This window comes from Palaemon carinicauda, chromosome 12 (assembly GCF_036898095.1).
Source record: "Palaemon carinicauda isolate YSFRI2023 chromosome 12, ASM3689809v2, whole genome shotgun sequence".
Taxonomy (NCBI): Eukaryota; Metazoa; Arthropoda; class Malacostraca; order Decapoda; family Palaemonidae; genus Palaemon; species Palaemon carinicauda.
This window is the reverse complement of record NC_090736.1, coordinates 71,039,921-71,059,920: the sequence shown is the minus strand read 5'-3', so window position 1 is coordinate 71,059,920 and position 20,000 is coordinate 71,039,921. Positions and strand designations below refer to the sequence as shown.

The following is a 20,000-nucleotide window of genomic DNA, read 5'->3' as shown; positions in this document are numbered from 1 at the left end:
AAGATTTATATATTCTACGCATATATCAAAATGAAAATTTGGTAGTGCAACTTCTACCTTTTCTAATTCCCACTTGTTCATCTCTCAACTTTTCATCAATCTTTCTCTCCAGGTTCCTTAGAATAAGCATACTATATATTTTCATAACTGACGTAAGTGTTATGCCTCTGTAAATATTGCAGTCAGTCAGGTCTTTAATTACCAATTTTACCTACACTCCTAACTTTCCTTCATCTGGTTTTGCCTGTTTATGCCACATTCTACAAAAAAAATCTTGTAAGTACTCTAGGAGTCACTTCATTTTCGGCCAGTATCATCTCGGCAGTTATTCCATCGTATCCAGGGGTTTGCCATCTCTTTAGTGTATTAATGATTGCTTTGACTTCAAACACGCTGAATTCATTCATGGACACATCAAGGTGTCCATCAACTTCAGGTATATCAATTAAATTATTCCCTTCTTCTGTTGTTATAACAGACCCATCTCTCTTTTTGATGGATATATACTTCTTCTTCTTAGCCCCCCATAGAGATTAATAATTCTATGAGCAATTCTTACACCATAGCCACTTCCTGAATTCATATATATATATATATATATATATATATATATATATATATATATATATATATATATATATATATATATATATATATATAATATATATATATGTATATATATATATATATATATATATATATATATATATATATATATATATATATATATATATATATATATATATACATACATATATAAATGAATATGTATATATATATATATATATATATATATATATATATATATATATATATATATATATATATATATATATATATATATACAGATATCGTAGCTCAAGGCTAATACATATGAATCTTAGCCTATTCGAGGCTAAACATTTAACATAACTATATCCAACATCCTTCAATATCAGCAATTTTTACAGTATAAGATTTCATTCATTACTTTCTTACCTGTAAATTTTGTTTTAATTTTAGTATGTAAAATTTCTATTTAGATAATTTATAACAAAGAAGGGTATTTTCAATTGATGAGAGATTTCCATTTTGTGTAAAGTGTTAAGAATGTGTTTTTGCATGAGTTGAGCAGAAAAATAGTGTTCTTCTTAAGGAAGGTAAATTTAGAATACCATAAGGTACAATATTTATTCCATATAGAAGGGAATAGTCAAACCAATTTCTCACGAAATATCATAGAAATTTTGAGGCATTCAAATAACTTTTTTAGATATGGTGTGCTATTTCTCCATGTAAATTGTTTACATAACATAGGTTTATTTTTTATACGCACATCTCATATAAACTCACAGGGAGCCAAGATTTGATAAAAAGCTCAAATGTTGATATTGTCATTAAAATAAGTAATTCGTTCTAATTATTTTATAAGGGAACGAATAAAGAATAATCTCATAGCATTTATATCTTTTTCAATTAGTCCATTCTATTCTCCCTTTCTTTCTAAGGCCATAACTTGTCTTTCTAACTTCATGCACAGTAAATGCAGCTGTAAAAATCGTGACAGAATTATGGTCACTGACAAAGGCCATGAATTACCAACTCTGTTATAAGTCAAGGCGCAAAAACATTTCTAAAAGCTTCTGAGGAAAATATAGAGAAATATGCTCTGGACCAGGCATTTAATATGAAACTCACTGGATGGAGAATTTTGCAATGAAAAACTCTTAGAATTGTATCCTATTGGATTGAAACCCTCTTAGAATTGTATCCTATTGGATTGAAACCCTTTTAGAATTATATCTGTTAGGCGTGGAACACTTCAAGATGGGATATCTTGGCTTTAAACCTACTTAGAAAGACTTTTTCGGATTGAACCGCTCCTAAATTTTTATTAATTTAGGATAAAGTTTTGGAATTGGGGTAATTTAGCATGATACCCTATTAAAATTGGATTATTTTGGCCCGAACCCCTCTCGGAACTAAACACTCTTGAGATTGGAAGCCTACTTATAATTGGAACTCTTTGGTGAGAAAAACCTCTTAGAATTTTAATTCCTGGAATGGAAACATTTTAACATTGAAATGGTTCGGCGTGTAACCCTCGTAGATTTATCAATTACTGTATGACATGAAACCCTCTGACAACTTTTTTGGCTAAAAAAACTATTTTGAATTGTAACCTTTTCTGACGCAATCCTCTAAAAATTAAGGTACTTTTAAATAAAACTTTCTTAAATTGGAATTGTTGAGCCTGAATCCCTCTTAGAATTAGAACTTTTGTCATAAAACACTCTTAACACTGAAACATTTTTAGCAAACTGTGACTTCATTAAGTAACTTTAAACCGCATGAGAGGGATTCAGTAGTTGACTTAAATTTCCTCTATTTCATTCACCTATTTCCACAATTACACCTGTTCTCTGAGTTTTACATGGCCAAGGACTGGTTTTCAATGGCGTTTCTCGGAAGACTTTGTCATAATTGCTTCCTACGGAAGTTGTTACTTTGCGACATTAATGTTAAGATATGAAAAAGGAGTGTCACAGAACTTACGAAACATGCTTCTTCTTTTAAATGTGTATATGTTTGTGTGTTTATGAGAGAGAGAGAGAGAGAGAGAGAGAGAGAGAGAGAGAGAGAGAGAGAGAGAGAGAGAGAGAGAGAGAGAGAGAGAGAGTAAATAAATGGTTTGCTTCTTGATTTTAGTTTTTCGTTTCTATGGTACTTGAGGAATGAAGCAAATGAGAGAGAGAGAGAGAGAGAGAGAGAGAGAGAGAGAGAGAGAGAGAGAGAGAGAGAGAGAGAGAGAGAGAGAGAGAGAGAGAGCCTTCTATCCCTCTACCTGTGCGTCCCTCCCCCCCTTGACGTTAAACATTCACAGAAATGTTGTCTCTGATTCAGTAGCTCAAACATACCCCTTGTGACAGGCTGAGATATGCTGTGACTAAGAAGGCAGGATGAAAGCAACTGAGTAACTTTATTACAGAGCATCAGTTTATATATACATCAAGGCCCGGCATGAAGGACAAAAAAACATAACAGGCCATTTCACATTCAACCGACAACCAGTTCTGTTGACAGTTAATGGTGAAAAAAACAGACATGTTTATTCAGGTCCCTGTCAGTGTGAGGGGAGAGAAAAGATACTATGCATAATATATACAAAAAAAAGAAATGTCGTTACTATATACGATCGTGTGACACACGGTTGGTACATGGCTCCCCCTCCCTAGAAATTATATACTGTACATATTAAATGGGGCGCTTTGATCCAGAGAGGGCACTGTAGGTGGGTCATCTGGCAGGAGATAAGCAGGTTTTAGTCGATCAATGGAGACCCAGTCTTCTATGCCACGAATGTTTAGTAGGAATGCTTTCGGACTGCGTCAGATCTCAAGGAAAGGGCCCGTGTAAGGGGGTGTTAGTGTTGCCTTGCTAGTGTCGCTGCGTAGGAAGACGTGCGTTACAAAGTGTAAGTCTGTCGGTATGTGATGCTTCGCTGGGGGCTTGTAAGTCTGGCGGCATGGAGTGAATTTTCCCACGACATGACGTATGCTCTAGAGATCGTTGGAGGAGGTTGCAGAAGGAAAAAATTCGGCAGGGATGACCGATGGGTTGCCATACACCATTTCAGCTGGTGAGACGTCAAGGTCGTCTTTAGGAGTGGTCCTTAGTCCCAGGAGGACCCAGGGAAGCTAAATAAATCAGTTGGAATCCTTGCAGCGGGATATCAAAGCCTGCTTTCAGGGTACGATGAAAACATTCAACCATTCCATTGGCAGCGGGGATGTAGGCAGTTGGCTGATGTAGGGTGATGCCCAGGAGATTCGCTAATGATGTCCACGATTGAGATGTGAAAGTAGTACCCCTGTCAGAAGTAATAAGCTCAGGGATGCCAAAACTTTCAATCCATCCTGAGAGTAAGGAGGATGTACATAAGGCAGACATTCTAGTTTCCATGGGAATGGCTTTAGGCCAACGAGTGGAGCGGTCGATGACGGTAAACAGGTAACAATGTCCTTGTGATGTGGGTAGGGGGCCTACAACGTCGATGTGAATGTGGGCAAAACGACGCTGAGGTTGAGGAAAGGTGCCCACTCCTGAATCCGTGTGTCGATGTACTTTGGAAGTTTGGCAAGAATTACAGGCGCAGACCCAATCCATAGCATCCTTAGAAATGCCGTGCCAAATGAACTTCGTCTTCAGCAGCTGTGCAGTAGAACGGCATGAGGGATGTGAAAGGCTGTGAATGAAATCAAACACCTGTCGGTGCATGAGAGCAGGAATCCAAGGTCGCGGTGGTGTTGGAGTCATCGAGTGGGATGTTTTCCCAACGGAGGGATGTGCAGGTTGTCCTACATGCTTGATACTCTGGATCCTGTCATTGGGCTTCAGCCAAGGCGTTGTAATCCAATCCCAGATGAATGGCAGCCAACGTGTTTCTTGACAGGGCATCGGCAACGGGATTAATTTTCCCAGGGACGTGTTGAAGGCGTGCACCAGAGGCATGTGGTCTAAGTGAATGACGAGGGGCGTACCTTCCAAGAAAAGGTGAAAGTGATGGACAGCCAACTGCACCGCCAGCAATTCGTGATCGAAGGCAGAAAAACCCAAGTCTTCCTTGGACAGTTTTCTGCTGAAGAAGGCCAATGGGCGGGGCAAACCATTGATCTCCTGTTCGAGTACTGCACCAATAGTGGCGTCGCTGGCATTGGTGGAGAAAAGGAGAGGGGCATGTGGGATGGGAGAAGTGAGAGCAGCAGTGGTTGATAGGGCCTTCTTTGCATTACAGACGGCTGCTTCTTGAAGGGGACCCCACTTCAGCTATTTTGGCTTGCCCATGAGGGAGGTGTGGAGGGGAGCAAGAGTGGAGGCAATGGCAGGCAGAAAACGGTGATAATAGTTGATCATGCCCAAGAATCCCTGCAGAGCTTTGACGGTCGAGGGCGTGGGGAACTTCTGAACGGCTGCTACTTTCTCAGGGAGGGGATCGACTCCTTCAAGAGTGATGTGGTGCCCTAAGAACGACACTTCATTGGCGCTAAAGGTACACTTGTCGAAGCGGACTATAAGGCCATTTTGTTGTAGGCGGTCGATCACGATGCGCAAGTGACGGAGGTGTTCCTCTTTTGGGGAAGAGAACACAAGTAGATCGTCCACATAACATACACAGAAGGGGAGGTCCCCTAAGATGCCATCCATGAGACGTTGAAAAGTGGCCCCAGCGTTACGAAGGCCAAAACAGGAGTAATTGAAGGTGTATGTACCAAACAGAGTGGTGATGGCGGTCTTGGGGATGTCTTCTGGGTTCATAGGCACCTGATAATACCGCTCCAGGAGGTCGAGCGTGGAGAAAACCTTCGCTTTGTGCAGGTAGGAGATCACGTCGGCGATGTTTGGGAAGGGGTAGTGATCCGGTTCTGTTTGCATGTTCAGGCGCCTGTAATCCCTGCACGGATGGAGGGAGCCTTCTTTCTTCAGAACGATGTGTAAGGGTGACGACCATGGGCTGGAGGCCTTTTGGCAAAGGCCCATTTCCTCCATTTTTGTGAACGTCTGTTTGGCGGCCGCCAATTGATCAGGTGCCAGAAATCTGAATTTTGCGAAGACTGAGAGTCCCGTTGTCTTGATATGGTGATAAATACCGTGCTTGGCAAGATCCCTGGGCGTTTGGCAAAGGTCTGGACGGAAAACTTCCGGGTATGACGTGAGGAGTTGGGCGTAGTTATCTGTGGGTGCGCTGATGTGGAGAGCAAGGTTGGAGGGGGCGGGTTGAAGAGGTGTTGACAAGTACGAGTCTGTGTTGACCTATCGTCGGTAGGTGACTTCAACTAGAAGGTGGAAATGAAAGAGAAAATCCGCATCGATGATTGGCAATGTGATGTCAGCAACGAGGAACTTCCAATTAAATTTACCATTTCCCAACGATAATGTGAGGTTCTCGTAACCGTAGGTGGGTATCACAGATCTGTCGGCAGCTACTAGGCGGACATCGACAGATGTAGACAGACTACGTCGTGTCCTGAAGAGTTCCCTTAGTAAAAGAGAACTACAAGAACCCGTGTCTACAAGCGTCCGTTCATGCATCATGTAAAAAGAAAAGATTAGAAACACGGGAGGCCACCACCACGAGCAATGGCCTACCAACACGTTTTTTGGCCACTGACAACCTTGGCACGTATCTTTGCGGCTGCCCCGAATCTGCAGTTGTAGTAGCAAAACTGCAGCCGATGGGCAGCTTTAAGTGGCTGTAGAAGTCGTTGGTTGGGATGTGAGTGAGTGGTGGGGGATGGGTGGCTTTGTCACCGTTCCGGCACGTCACAAGGTAGGCGTGTATGTCCTATGGCATTCAAGTCAGCTTTGGTTGACATTGAATAGGCGTCCTCTTTGTCAGGAGTGGAGGCGTTGCTGGAGGTCTTGAAGATTGTGAAGTGGTATCCATAAGGGCGTCGGTTTTAGTCATCAAGTCCTTTATGGGTAAACTATCAACATCTGGTATGGTAGCGCGTAAAGGTTCGGGTAAACGGCGTACCCAAAGGGCACGAAGTAGGTTCACCTTACGAGGAAAGCCGTCTGCAGCAGGTTGCAGGTGAGCAAACTAGTCATTTCCCTGAGGGGGAGCGAAGCCCTTTCGTACCCCAACAGTTGTTGAGAGAGCTGAAAAAGCTTTGCTATATGGGTGGCTGGCGACGGTGAGTACTGCTGCAGAAGGTACGTTTTGAGGCGTCATTCGCTATTGGGGTGTCTCCATGTTCACAAAGCCAGTCGGATATTTCCAGGAAGGTGTCCTCGGGTATCGCCGCAAGAACATAATCTGCTTTGGTGGTTGAGTGAGTCATGCTCTTGATGCGGAACTGAACTTCTGCGCGCTGAAACAAAGCAAACGCCTCTCCGAGGGCGAACGACAAAAGTTTCAATGGGGCGGTGCCAAATTCCGTGGAGTCCTCCATAGTAACAATGACGGAGGGGGTGACGGGCCGAGAGAGGCTGTGACTAAGAAGGCAGGATGAAATCAACTGAGTAACATTATTACAAAACATCAGTTAATATATACATCAAGTCCAGGCAATCAGAACTTAAAAACATAACAGCCAATTTCATGTTCAACCGACAACCGGTTCTGTTAACAGTTAACGGTGAGAAAAACAGACTTGTTTATTCAGGTCCCTGTAAGTGCGAGGGGAGAGCGAAGATACAAAGCATAATATATACAAAAAAAAAGAAATGTCGTTACTATGTATGTTCGTGTGACAAACGGTTGGTACACCCTATATAACGTTTATTTCTTGAGCCTTGTTGTAGAGATCTCCCACTAAAACCGGCCTGCCAATTACGATTTTTAAGTTTTATCCGACTAATTGGCTAATCTATGCAGTGTGTTTCTTGCTTGTAGAGATATAACCCTAACAATGAGAGAATTTGATGATAATCATTCCTTATTTCCCGTTAGAAAGTATTTTTCGTAGACAGTATTTTTTATTCAAATGAGGTTATATCTTTTTCACTGTCCTTGCACATGCGCATGGTTTTAAACTGCTTGTATAAAAGGTGTCTTTCATGACGCAAATGAGGCCATTGCGTCAATGGAGGCCCTTTGCGTCAATAGGCATAGGAGGAGATGATGATAAAAGGTGTCTGGATTCAGTTCCAGTTTCATCAAAATAGATGCTCACTAGAACGTCTGCCGGGCTAACCCAACCCACCACTGTGGTCGGGTGGGATCGATCTGCTGCCATGCGAATGTTATGGTTGATAATTTAACTTTATGGAGTTCGATCAGACTTGATTTCTACAGCAAAGGGCTGACTTTAGAGATTAGAGCTATTGTCATATTTTCTTATGCCAATTCATTGTTGTACATAAAGATGAGGATAATCTAATTTTCTAGTGACACTGACATAAGAAACGTGGCAGCACCACTAATCACAGACAGATTTCAACTTTTTGTGGCTGGACTATGGCTAAGGAGGTTTTCAAGGGAAAGAAGTCAAGACGCAGCTCAGCCTTCTAAAATACAGCTCCAAGATTATGAAACAAGCTTTTACTTCATAAAAGTTAATAAGCTTTTCCGAGATGAAACTGAGGTCTCTCTCATTTTGCTAGCGTTATAATAGTGAGGATTTGCTCATCAAAATGAAGTACGCCGAACGATTCTTAAAAAACTGTAAATTTGTTGTATATGACCAACAAATATTGCGGTCCCTGAAGCGGGTAATTTGGGTGAAAAAGAACTAAATAAAAAAAATAGTAAATTCTAAATTAGAATAAGTCATACTACTGTCCTTTATTATGTATGTTCAAATGCTGGCTCAGAGTTTTTTTCTACAATTCAAATCAATCAGCTATGATAATATTTCTTCACGAATAATATTCTGAGTTATCTTTCTGAAGATCAAGGTGAAAACAGTGTGTTCGTTTATACTATAAAGTAAGATACACCACCTTTAACTTTAATTCACAGGAGATTTCTTCATCTGAAGCAACAGAATAACACCTGTTAGCGTTATACGTAAATTAGTAATCATTTTCATATGTATCAAGTAAACCTAGGGAATCATCTATAACAACTGTATTGTTTCCGATATTGTTTAGTAAGTATATCTTAGACTAAGACCTAACTTATCCATCAAACTGTTAGGTTTTGCTTGAGGGTTATGTGGTAAAAAGAAATAAAGAAGTATAAAATTTAAGTTTTCACTTTGCTAGCTATGTACTTAAGACCTATTTTCTGGCGACCACATGGCACTATTATCTATTTAAGGACTATGTTCTTTTTCATAATCATATCACGAAATACATAATATAATGCCACTCTTTATTTTACACTTATAAGAATTATTTTCAAGTAGTTTTCCAAGCCCAAACACCTCACTTAAAGAATCTTGCAGAATTGACATGTTCCTTTAAGATATACAGGAAAGCGAACAATCTGATTGTGCTCCAAGTATCGTCTTTAAGACAAACTTACTTCCCAAAATAGGTTTTGCTCGCGCTGCGCATACAGAGAAATAACGCTGTCTATAACATGATGTTAAGGTTAATATCCTTTGGACACCCATTTCATGATCCCTCTGTGTTTGGCTAGAACAAACAATTGTCTCTATTCTCCAGGCGTTTAATGGTGTTCATGACTCCAAGATACTGTAACTTTGTTTTGGTAAGTCTCTCTCTCTCTCTCTCTCTCTCTCTCTCTCTCTCTCTCTCTCTCTCCCTCACTTCCATAAAAAAATATATTAATGGTGTTCTTAGTTTAAGAAATTAGCTAATTGCTAACGATATAGAAGGCCAAATAAATGAAATTATTTTAAATCATACAACTTGATATTAATTATTTAAGAGCTAAACTTCATATTCACCAAACTTTAATCAATAATATAAAACAAGATGTTAAAAATATCATGAAATAAAAATGAAATCCAACATCCAACACGTTTGAAAGCATATATACATATCCCATATGACATTTATCTTTTCACTTACATGATTTTCTTTGACAAGCACAAGGTTAACACATCTTCAAATAGTTTGCTGAATGACTTTTGATTTGAATAACAAATATATGGTAAATAGATTGACTGAAAACTAGTGAATATAAGGGTAAAACTTATAACCGTTAAAGCTAAGGTTAGAATAACAACAGAAAGTAGGCCACAAAGAACTATCAGTGCCCTCTTTATTATGCAAGGAAGACGGTTAAATTCACAGTAAAAGGAACGGTATTTCGGCTCTTTAAGTAATTAGAGAAACATACAGTCGAACAACACGTTTTACAGGAACTATCTGCCAGGAGAAATACAACGAGGCGTTTGTAGTAACCACTTATAGAAAATAAAGTGTTGGTATCCAGACCGGTTAATATCACTTTAAAAATAAAACTTACTTACAATAAACAAATAAAAGAAATGAGTGATGTGTTATACCTAAGGCTGACTAGGCTGAAGCCTAGTCACTTCATTTGTGATATCATGTTAATAAATTGTACGAAAGGAAGAACGTGAAGGAAGGGGGGCGCGGTGTTAGATTTCAAGAGCCCCAAAGAAGTTAGAAGCCTATTGGCCTTATCAAGGGCTAATACAGCACTGTAAAAGAGGTGATTGATATACTATAGAATAATGTCATTAAACTTTCTGGTTTTTACTTTCAGTTGCCAATTATAACAGGTCCAAAGAAAAATAGCACTCAATAACATTTTATCATATTGACAAAATGCTATGCAGGGTGGTCTAAAAGTCTTGGGCACATTTCAAGTCCTCATATCTGCTTAACTATGAATGGTAGTAAGATAAAAGTGGTGCCATTTTAAAGTTAAATGCATTAAATTTTTTGTAAGGCTATTGATTTTTTCGTTTCTTTTCAGATCCAGTAATGGCGTTCACTTAACCACAAAAGGCGTTTTGTGTGCTTGAATTTGCAAAAACTGAATCATGGACACTTGTTCAACATGCATTTCACAAAAAATTCGGATAAGAGCCGCAAGAAAGGAAGTCCATAGTGAGATGGCATGGTGAATTCATGACAGATGGGTGCTTATGCGCAGCTAAGAGAATGGGACGCCCCTCAGATGATGTGGTTGAACAAGTTCGAACTGCCTTCCAGTGGAGCCCCTATAAATCGATTAGAAGAGCCAGTATGGAACTTTAGTGTCCTACAACTGCTTGGCTTTTTTTAAGAAGACGACTACACATGACGCCTTGCAAGCTACAGTTAGTACAACAGTTGAAGTACACTGATAATCCAGCTCGTCATGACTTTTGCATTACAATGCAACAGAAGATGGAAGATGACGGGTTTGACGACCGGCTTGTTTTTAGCGATGAAGCGACTTTCCCCATAAATGGCAAAGTTAACAAGCATAACACTCGCATATGTGGTACTGAGAACCCACATGAACTTCTTGAGCATCAGCGAAATTTCTCAAAGGTGACCGTGTTTTGTGCTATATCCAAGAAAGCTGTCTACGGACCATTGTTCTTTGAAAGAGCAACAGTCGATGGTGAGACGTACCTCGACATGCTGGAAAACTGGTTGATGGATAAATTGAGTGAGAAAGAGTCTGATGACTTTATTTTCCAACAGGATGGGGTGCCACCACACTGGAGCTTCAGGGTTAGACAGTTTCTGAACACAACACTACCAGACAGATGGATTGGACGGTCTTGGCAAGATGATAACGATCTCATGCCCTGGCCTCCCAAATCTCTAGATCTTACGCCCTGCGATTTCTTTTTGCGAGGATTTGTTAAAGGACCGGTCTATGTGCCTCTCATTACAACTTGAGTCTCTCTTCATTGTTTATATATGGCAGATCTATGTTAAAAATGTTACTGATCTTAAGATATTGCATATTATTTATTCATTACTTTTATTATAATTTAATAAATTCCTTTCTCACTGGACTATTTTTCTCTGTTGGAGCCTTTGGGCATGTAGCATATTGCTATCCCAATTAGATTTTTACCGTAGCTAAAAATAATAATAATAATAATAATAATAATAACAATAATAATAATAATAATAATAATAATAATAATAATAAAATGGAATTAAAAAGAGCAATCAGAGATTTCAGACCTCCGCTAATGAAGATTGTCAACACGTTACTTAAGTCTACGGATGAGGCTTTCCCTTTTTCAATTAGATTTGTAGCTTAGCTAATAATAATAATAATAATAATAATAATAATAATAATAATAATAATAATAATAATAATAATAATAATAATAACCAGCATCGTGATCATGATCCGAATTACCTCCAAAATATAATGGATTCCTCCTAAGCATAATAACTATCCGTTGCTAAAATTAGGTGAAAAATAGAAGATTTGACTTACTCCTGTTAAAAGACAAACAAACACATAGGTGAATTGATAAACGGAGCTAAAAACAAAACCTTGGTGGAGGTAATAATAATGATAATGAAGTTAAATCAGCTGAAACGCCAAAACCATAGATGGCACTTATAACATGAAGAGGATTATTTCAGTTGAGCGTTATATCCCTGTGGTTGATTTATACGAATTCCGAGGAAAAAGCAAATGATATTGTGAAATGTTGATGATTTTAGGGAATATTTTGCTTTTCCTAATATCTTTCTGTCAATAATATGAAATCGAGGACGATATGCTTTTCCGGTTCAGAGGCAAACTATATTAAATAATATCAATGTTAGCTCAAGCAAAACATTTCTAATGTTTTCCTCTTGTTTGTTATGACAAATAGAAAATATGAAATTAGAATTATGGTACAATTTGGTTTAAATCTTCCTCAAATTCAATTGAAACGATTTATACTAAAACACATTTGGGTAAACAGTGTCATATATTTTTCATTCATGCAAGCATTATTCATACATTACAAACTTTGGTATCCCTCTAATTACCTTTCTATTACTACATAGCAGAATTTCCCCTGCATTTATACTAATTATACCTTAAATCCATAAACCTTTTAATTGTCCTAAGCCTTCAATTTCCAATATATAATTAGCAGGTACTTCGACGAAAATTCTTCCATTAACGTGAAATCCTCCGGTGACTTCCAGTCCTCTAATTTCAACAGTTCTTCAATAAATGCACTTTACTAACACTATTACAACGTCTCTTTATATGATTGTTTTAATCTAACATCCATTTCCTCATTAACCTGTCATACTGCAATGACCTCGCCTCAAGAACTAGTCTTTTTTTTACTCGCCTGATTTCTTGCTCAAATTCGTTCTTTTTATTCCATCACCCCAATTATTTTCCCCGTTCACAATGTCCCTGTCTACTTTATTCTTCAAAAGCATCACCCCTACAATTGCATTCCCTATTTCTCTTTACTCGACTCTCATTTGCTCATAGATTTCACCATATATCACTGTTCAAATTTCACTGAGATGTGAAGTGAGTTCCCTCCTAAATGGCCAATCAACGGCACTCTCTACTTTCTATGTAGATATTCTAAGTGACTATTTCTTTGATGTTATTCTCCTTCTGACGTCTCATCTAAATCATGCTGGTGTCTTGCAGTGAATGTTTGTGCGTTGAACAGGCTGATATAAGTCTCTTTTTTTATAGCCTAATTATGAAAAATCTATTTCAATGTTGTTAATATTCATGAAATATGTTATTCTAATTGTCCTTTACTTCTCTTGTAGTTTATTTATTTCTTTATTTCCTTTCCTCATAGGGTTATTTTCCCTGTTGGAGCTCTTAGGCTTATCGCATCATGCTTTTCCAACTAGGGTTGTGGCTTAACGAATAATAATAATAATAATAATAATAATAATAATAATAATAATAATAATAATAATAATAATAATAATAATCTTGCTGACATCTTCTCTAAATCTTGCTGATGACTTTCCCAAATCTGGCAATATTAATTATTTTCAGCGTTAATCTGTTCCTTCTTTCAATCTAAAACTCAACTGATGTCTTGTCGTTTTCTTTTCCTTGGATCTACTTTAGCGTGGAATTCTAGTCTGATCAAACTCAATCCATGAAAGAAAAATCCACCGTCTACTGCTGTAATGTTTTTGAAAGCTTTCCTTAAATAATTCAAAGATATCAATGTCTGTTGTGAAAATAAAATCATCAGAAGTATATCACCAAGAGCTTATATGGATGTTGAAATATGACCTAAAATGGGCTAAAACATATAAAATTTTATTTAGAAAACTAAAATTCACCCAAAAGGTCTAATAACCACTTATTCAAGGAATCCGTGAAATGTAACACTAATACTATGGTCCAAAAAATGAATAATGATGATGATGAAGAGAAGGAAGAACTGCACATTTGAGGAACATAAGTCCCTCGAAAGTTTACTTCTATCCGGGGCAGTCCATCCTATCCGACTAGTTAATAGATATTCTATTATCAATACATAGTCTATAATACCAAATTTGTTCTTTTAAGAAATTAATAAAGACAGACAACATTACTTACCACATCGATGATGCTATGGAGGGTCAAGCCGAAGACCACGCTGAGAGCTTCGGACGAGTTTTTGGCAGGCCTGACTGAGGGGTCGTAATTGGCCCTAAGATATCGGGTCAGTCGGTACTCTTCCTCGTCGCCCAAAATCACTGTTGGGAAAAAAGGGCAGTGAAAACCAGGTGTTCTGATCTAAATGAGCAATAACATATTTGATAATAATAATAATAATAATAATAATAATAATAATAATAATAATAATAATTATAATAATAATAATAATATACAAATTATATATATATATATATATATATATATATATATATATATATATATATATATATATATATATATATATATATATATATATATATATATATATATATATATATATATATATATATATATATATATATATATATAATATATATATATAATATATATATATATATATATATATATATATATATATATATATATATATATATATATATATATATATATATATATATATATATATATATATATATATATAATTAACATCAGACAGTCCTTGACAGATTAGTTGGTATTATCTAAGCAATGCTGGCCAAGGCATTACAAATTGTCAGGTCACTAATAAACTGTCCTGAGATATATTATCTAAATCTTGATGAGGTCTTAACTAAATCTTTCTTATGTATTATCTAATTTTGGCAATATGCTTACTATGAGGTAGAAATTTCTTTCTATTTGAGCACAATATTGTATTGATTTCATCCATATTGATTCATTAGGGGTAATTCGAATTAAAAGCTATCAATTGTGTCACCGGTTGGGTGGGGAAGTCGGGGAAAACTAGCATGTTGTGGAACCCTTAGAGATTAAAGCTCTCCCTAAATTACAAACGAATCCAAACACTTGATAAAAATGTTCATCGCTTTATTGTTCTAGTTGGATACTGGTCTCAATATTCCATTTTCATGCTTATATAAAAACAGTTAATTTTAATATGTTGGGTTCCAGTTTTATCCTTCGTTCAAATTTTGCTGGAATGCATCAAAGTTTAAGATTTTGGATGTGGTACGGTTGGACACAGGAATCCCTGGTACACATTGCACCAAAAAAATGTACCATGTCACACCCTTAATTCACAGTGAGTAACCAAGAAGCTAGTGTAAGGCGAGCTAGCAGAGGTTGTGGGCTGAGCTAGACACACCAACTCGCCGCGCAGTAAGGGTGTGGCCGATTGTTCTTCCCCGGAGTGAGGTGTACCAGGAATTTCTGTATCCAACTATTCATTACATCAGAAACGTTTGATAGAAGTTTTTACGAGAAGAACGCTGGATGTTTTGGCACTTACTGTGACCAGTAGGCCTATGTAAGACACTGGAATGGGAAAAGAATAACCGAGTCTGACGTACAGTATGAAAAGGACGGAAGATGTGAAATAACACAAATATCCTAGTCAAGATTTTTTTTTTTTTTTTTGGGGGGGGGCGTTTCAAATGGATTTATGAATTTGGGCCAGAAGACCTGACACTGGGGCTACGGAGACCATTTGTTGCATATGTCCAACGAAGTGGGAGGACCTGCAGTTGGTCAATGGAGTAAAATTTAAGAGGCTTGGGTGCTTGAAATGAAACAAAGCAGAAACGAATGGATAGGAGAAGGCTAGAAAATGAGTGCAGTTAGGAAGCCGAGAGAACGCTCCAAAGACCTTCCATTTATGCCCACTGTGTACCCTCCTCTGGGGGATGATTTAGTTTAAATTAAGTGCAATGGAAGAAAAACACTGTAATGATGGATGCATAAAGGCATCAGAGGGTCCATGAAATGGAAACATGTAAACCTTGATTTGGAGAGAGAGAAAGAGGAGCTGTGCTGGGTTATTGCTTGTAAAAAACGTTTAAAGGGGAGATTGCATGCTATGTATATTTAGAGATACTGGATTGAATAAGATTGGAAAGAAATTCAGAAAGACCTGATTGATATAAAAATAGAGAAGAATTTATGTAGGTATATATTTAGAAAAACAAAAATATTAGATTTTGTGTTAATGCAGAGCAGGTGGCCGGATTATCAATGTAATGGTAAGCAGAAGAAAATGGAAATTGGGAGGTGGTTTTCAGTTTGATATTTCGAAAGTCGCAAACAGTTTTAAATTAAATAGCAAGAGTTCAATAATTGGGTATGAATGGGTGGTTTAAGGGTTGATGATGATATATGGTTTTGGTGAAAGAGAAATGGGCGTTAATTTTGGTTTAATTGCAAGAAAGAGCCGAATTCCACGAAGACGTAAAATATGGACATTGCTTTATATTTAAAAGGGATTTGAGCAAAAAATCTCCATCTAAGAAATTTCGTATTGAAAAGAATTAATTATAGAAAGAAAGGTTGATAAGAAATGTTTACAGAGGCTAATGGAGCAATGATGTCAGCAGTGAAACGATCATGCGTCAATGGAGCAAGAATTTTGAAGAGTTGTCGTATATCAGACATGAAAAAAAAGTGAATTTTTTTTTTTCTATTTCAAAATATAAGCAGAAAAGATAGTTGAAAATATAATAGTAATCTAAAGGTTATAGAATAAAGGAACAATAGAGATAAATGGATAAAAATGACATTGTTGTATTTTTACATTGTGCAACTGATTGGTATAGGGGCTGTGTAAGATTATGTACGATGAAATGTGTTTAAGGGAATGGGTGAGGAGATTAATGATATCTCTGTTCCAAAGGAAAAGGGGAGCAGAATAATTGTACATTTTTTATAGTAAACAGTGATACAGATGATTTTGTGAATGATAGGGGTGTGCCATTTCTAAGTAAACAAGGGAATGGATACTTTATATTTTTCTTTATAAGAGTAAGATACAGAGTTGAGGGATAGATGACGAAAACATTTTATGAGTTTACACACTAAAGTTTGTGTATAAAATAATCATAAAATACTTGTAATGGTCAATACCTTCCAGTTCATAAACATTCTCTTCTTACCAACATTCCCTTATTCCTGTTATATGGCGTCTTAGTAAAATCTAATCGCCACTGCCTCATGGAGCTAATATATCCAAGCTTTTTTTTTTGTTAAAAGGGTATACATGAAGGATAAAATTTAACTTTATTCTGCTGATAGAATTCTAAATGAGAAATGAATTGTTATGAGTATAGTATGATAGTAAAAGGGAAAGCTATCTGCGATACATCTTCGTTTAGAGAAATCTAACCGAAAAATAACCAGAGAAGCAATGTGTAATTACAATTCCAAAATGATAAATGTGAACATCAGTTGGTTACACATAGGTGAGAGGGTGACTGGTTCGTTGTGGAAGTGGGTCTTAGGCATGTGTAGGTTTTGTCTCCAAGGCAGCTTGATATTCACACAAAGGAAATGAGGAGGTGGATTAAGAGTTGCCTCACACGAGTGGATTGGTGATGCGTGTTTTCTTTCCGCGCAGATTAGAAATTAATGACGATCAATGAGGCTCTTCACACGCAGCCTACTCGGAAAAATGTCCGAGCGGTAGTGATTTCCTAACTACGTGGAATGCTAATCAGCATGGTTTCAGAGTAAACGGCTTATAGCAACTACGAGATCACTTGGGGGAAAATCCTCTCATGTGAAGACATGGCTCCTAACGAGCGGATATATCTACGTAAGGAAAAAATCCACTTGTGTGAAGCTAGCCTAAAGGGAAGGCAGGAACTGTAAATACAATTTAGTGGAGAGTGAGCAAAGGGGGTTGAGAAGTGAAAGGATGCTGGCAAGGTATACGGTATCAGTTGTTGATAACAAAGATATACTACAGAACTTAATGAAAAGTTTAAAAAGAACATGAAAGAAAGAATGGTAAGAACTTTTTACCTCCCGCTGTACTTTATTTAAACACTTTTTCCTCCAATCCTTCTAATCACAATTCCCCCCTCCTCTCCCCCACCTATCCTAGCCCCCTATACTGGGCAGCTGTGTACGACAGTGACAAGAACTTTGCTTTAGACCAGACTATCTCAGGACAATCTGATCTCCTTACTATTTTCAAAATCCATCATCTACTGCCATAAAAGAACTGCATTCCTTCCAACACAGTTTATAAAATTGTGCTTCGCCAAACATTTTTTCCTCAGTTTTCAATGTTCATCCAACCTGACTACCTTCATCCACTCTTTGATTTACACATTTTCTCATAAATATATCTTCCTCAACGTTTGCACTCAAACGCACCCATGAATACATCAGTACCATTTTTTCATCATCCTTATAATATTTACAGCTTTATTTCCTTTGCTTCCATTTACTGTCATATCTTCAACTTTCTATCATCCCCCTTCATCCTTTGCAAGGGTAATTCAACTCTTTTTGTACATCACCTACAACCTTTTCCTATCTTTCCCGTAAAGTTATGTCCTAATCATCTTTACTCTTTTCCCTCACCGTGCCGTTTACAATCAAAACTTTCCTTCTTCTGTCACTCTATACTTGGACTAGCGAACTTTCAAAACAAACGTTGCCCACCTCTGCATAACAATATATATTTCTCGGATTTTTCAAAGATGAAGAGAAGTTTTGTACACCTCTCGAATTTTCCAATTCCTTTGCAAATAAGATTTTGAGGAGACTACTGCCTAATTTTAAGGGTACCTATATATCGTTAATATAACTTGTTTGTGGTGCTCAGGTGAGACAACAATAATAGCTTTATTGATTCGTTACATAGAATTTGGGTAATATGGCCTAGCGCTGGAACCAGGGAGGTTATTCAAAGCTTAGTGGCTATGTGAAAATATCATCCAATTATAACTTTTGCATAAATGAATGGCAATTTTTGGATGAATAAAGTTAGTTTTTGATAGGTGAATTTATAATGTTATTTCGGCTAATCTGAACGTAACAAGACGCCACCAGATAACATAAATGTAAGTCATGCATGCATGAATAGACTAGAGAGAGAGAGAGAGAGAGAGAGAGAGAGAGAGAGAGAGAGGAGAGAGAGAGAGAGAGAGAGAGAGAGAGAGAGAGTGAATTCAGTGGTATTACGCTATGAAGGAATTAGATTCCTTGGTTCGTAATCATTCTATTTCTAAGAGGAAATTTGAGTTGATATTATTCTTGTTATTGTTGTTATTATCTTTATCAAATAATGAAATATTCTTGTTTATTATTCCGGGCACCCTTTATTCCCTCTGCATATTCTCGGAGATGAGGGGAAATATGATCATGATTAGGCCTAAGACCTGATTTCCCTCCGAGCTCATTATTTCTTCACGTATAAACACATTACGAGAATCCCGCGAGGATAACACGTTCTCTTTCATTCTTCTCAATTCAAAACACAATGCTTTTCTATTTTCACCTTTGTCTATTTTGATTGTATTTCTCCTTTCTTGTCCTTATAACTTTCATTTAATTCGATTCAATATTAGTTTTTACCCTCTTTCCAGGCAGCCCTTCTCAGTTCTTCTCTAATTGTAAGTCGCTCCTTCGTCGTATCCAATATTCAAATTCACTTTTCTTGAGGCAATTTCTTTTTTTATTCTATTTTCGCTCTTGTTCCTTTACCTTACGAAGAGTTTCTTCCTTTTTTCTCATTTCATCTCACAAGAATTCTTCCCTATTCTCTCATTTTTTTTTTTATTGAATTGATGTTGATTGTTTTTTCTTCTGTTTTTACCAATGAATAATGTCAATTAAATTTCGATAATCTTACTCGAATCTATTTTGACTATTTCGTAATTATGAGAGTGGTCATGAGTGGGAGGTGAATCAGTTTTTGTTTGCGGATGATACTGTATTGGTTGCAGACTCAGAGGAGATGCTGCGCTGATTAGTGACAGAGCTTGGAAGGGTATGTGAGAGAAAGAGGTTAAGAATTAATATGGGTGAGAGTAAGGTTATGAGATGCACGAGTAGGGAGAGTGCTGCTAGGTTTAATGTCATGTTGAATGGAGAGTTACTTGAGGAAGTAGATCAGATTAAAGTACTTGGGGTCCGTTGTTGCTGCAAATGGGGGAGTATAAGTAGATGTACGTTAGAGAGTGAATGCAGGATGCAAAATGTTGGGGGCAGTGAAGGGAGTGGTGAAGAAGGTAAAGAAAGTTCTGTATGAGGAAGTGATGAA

The 20,000-nt window shown here is 37.2% G+C and overlaps 1 pseudogene; it reads right to left on the bottom strand.

The window, feature by feature from the left end:
• Positions 1–20,000, bottom strand: part of LOC137650887 (neuronal acetylcholine receptor subunit alpha-7-like) — a 310,061-nt pseudogene that overhangs the window by 287,318 nt on the left and 2,743 nt on the right.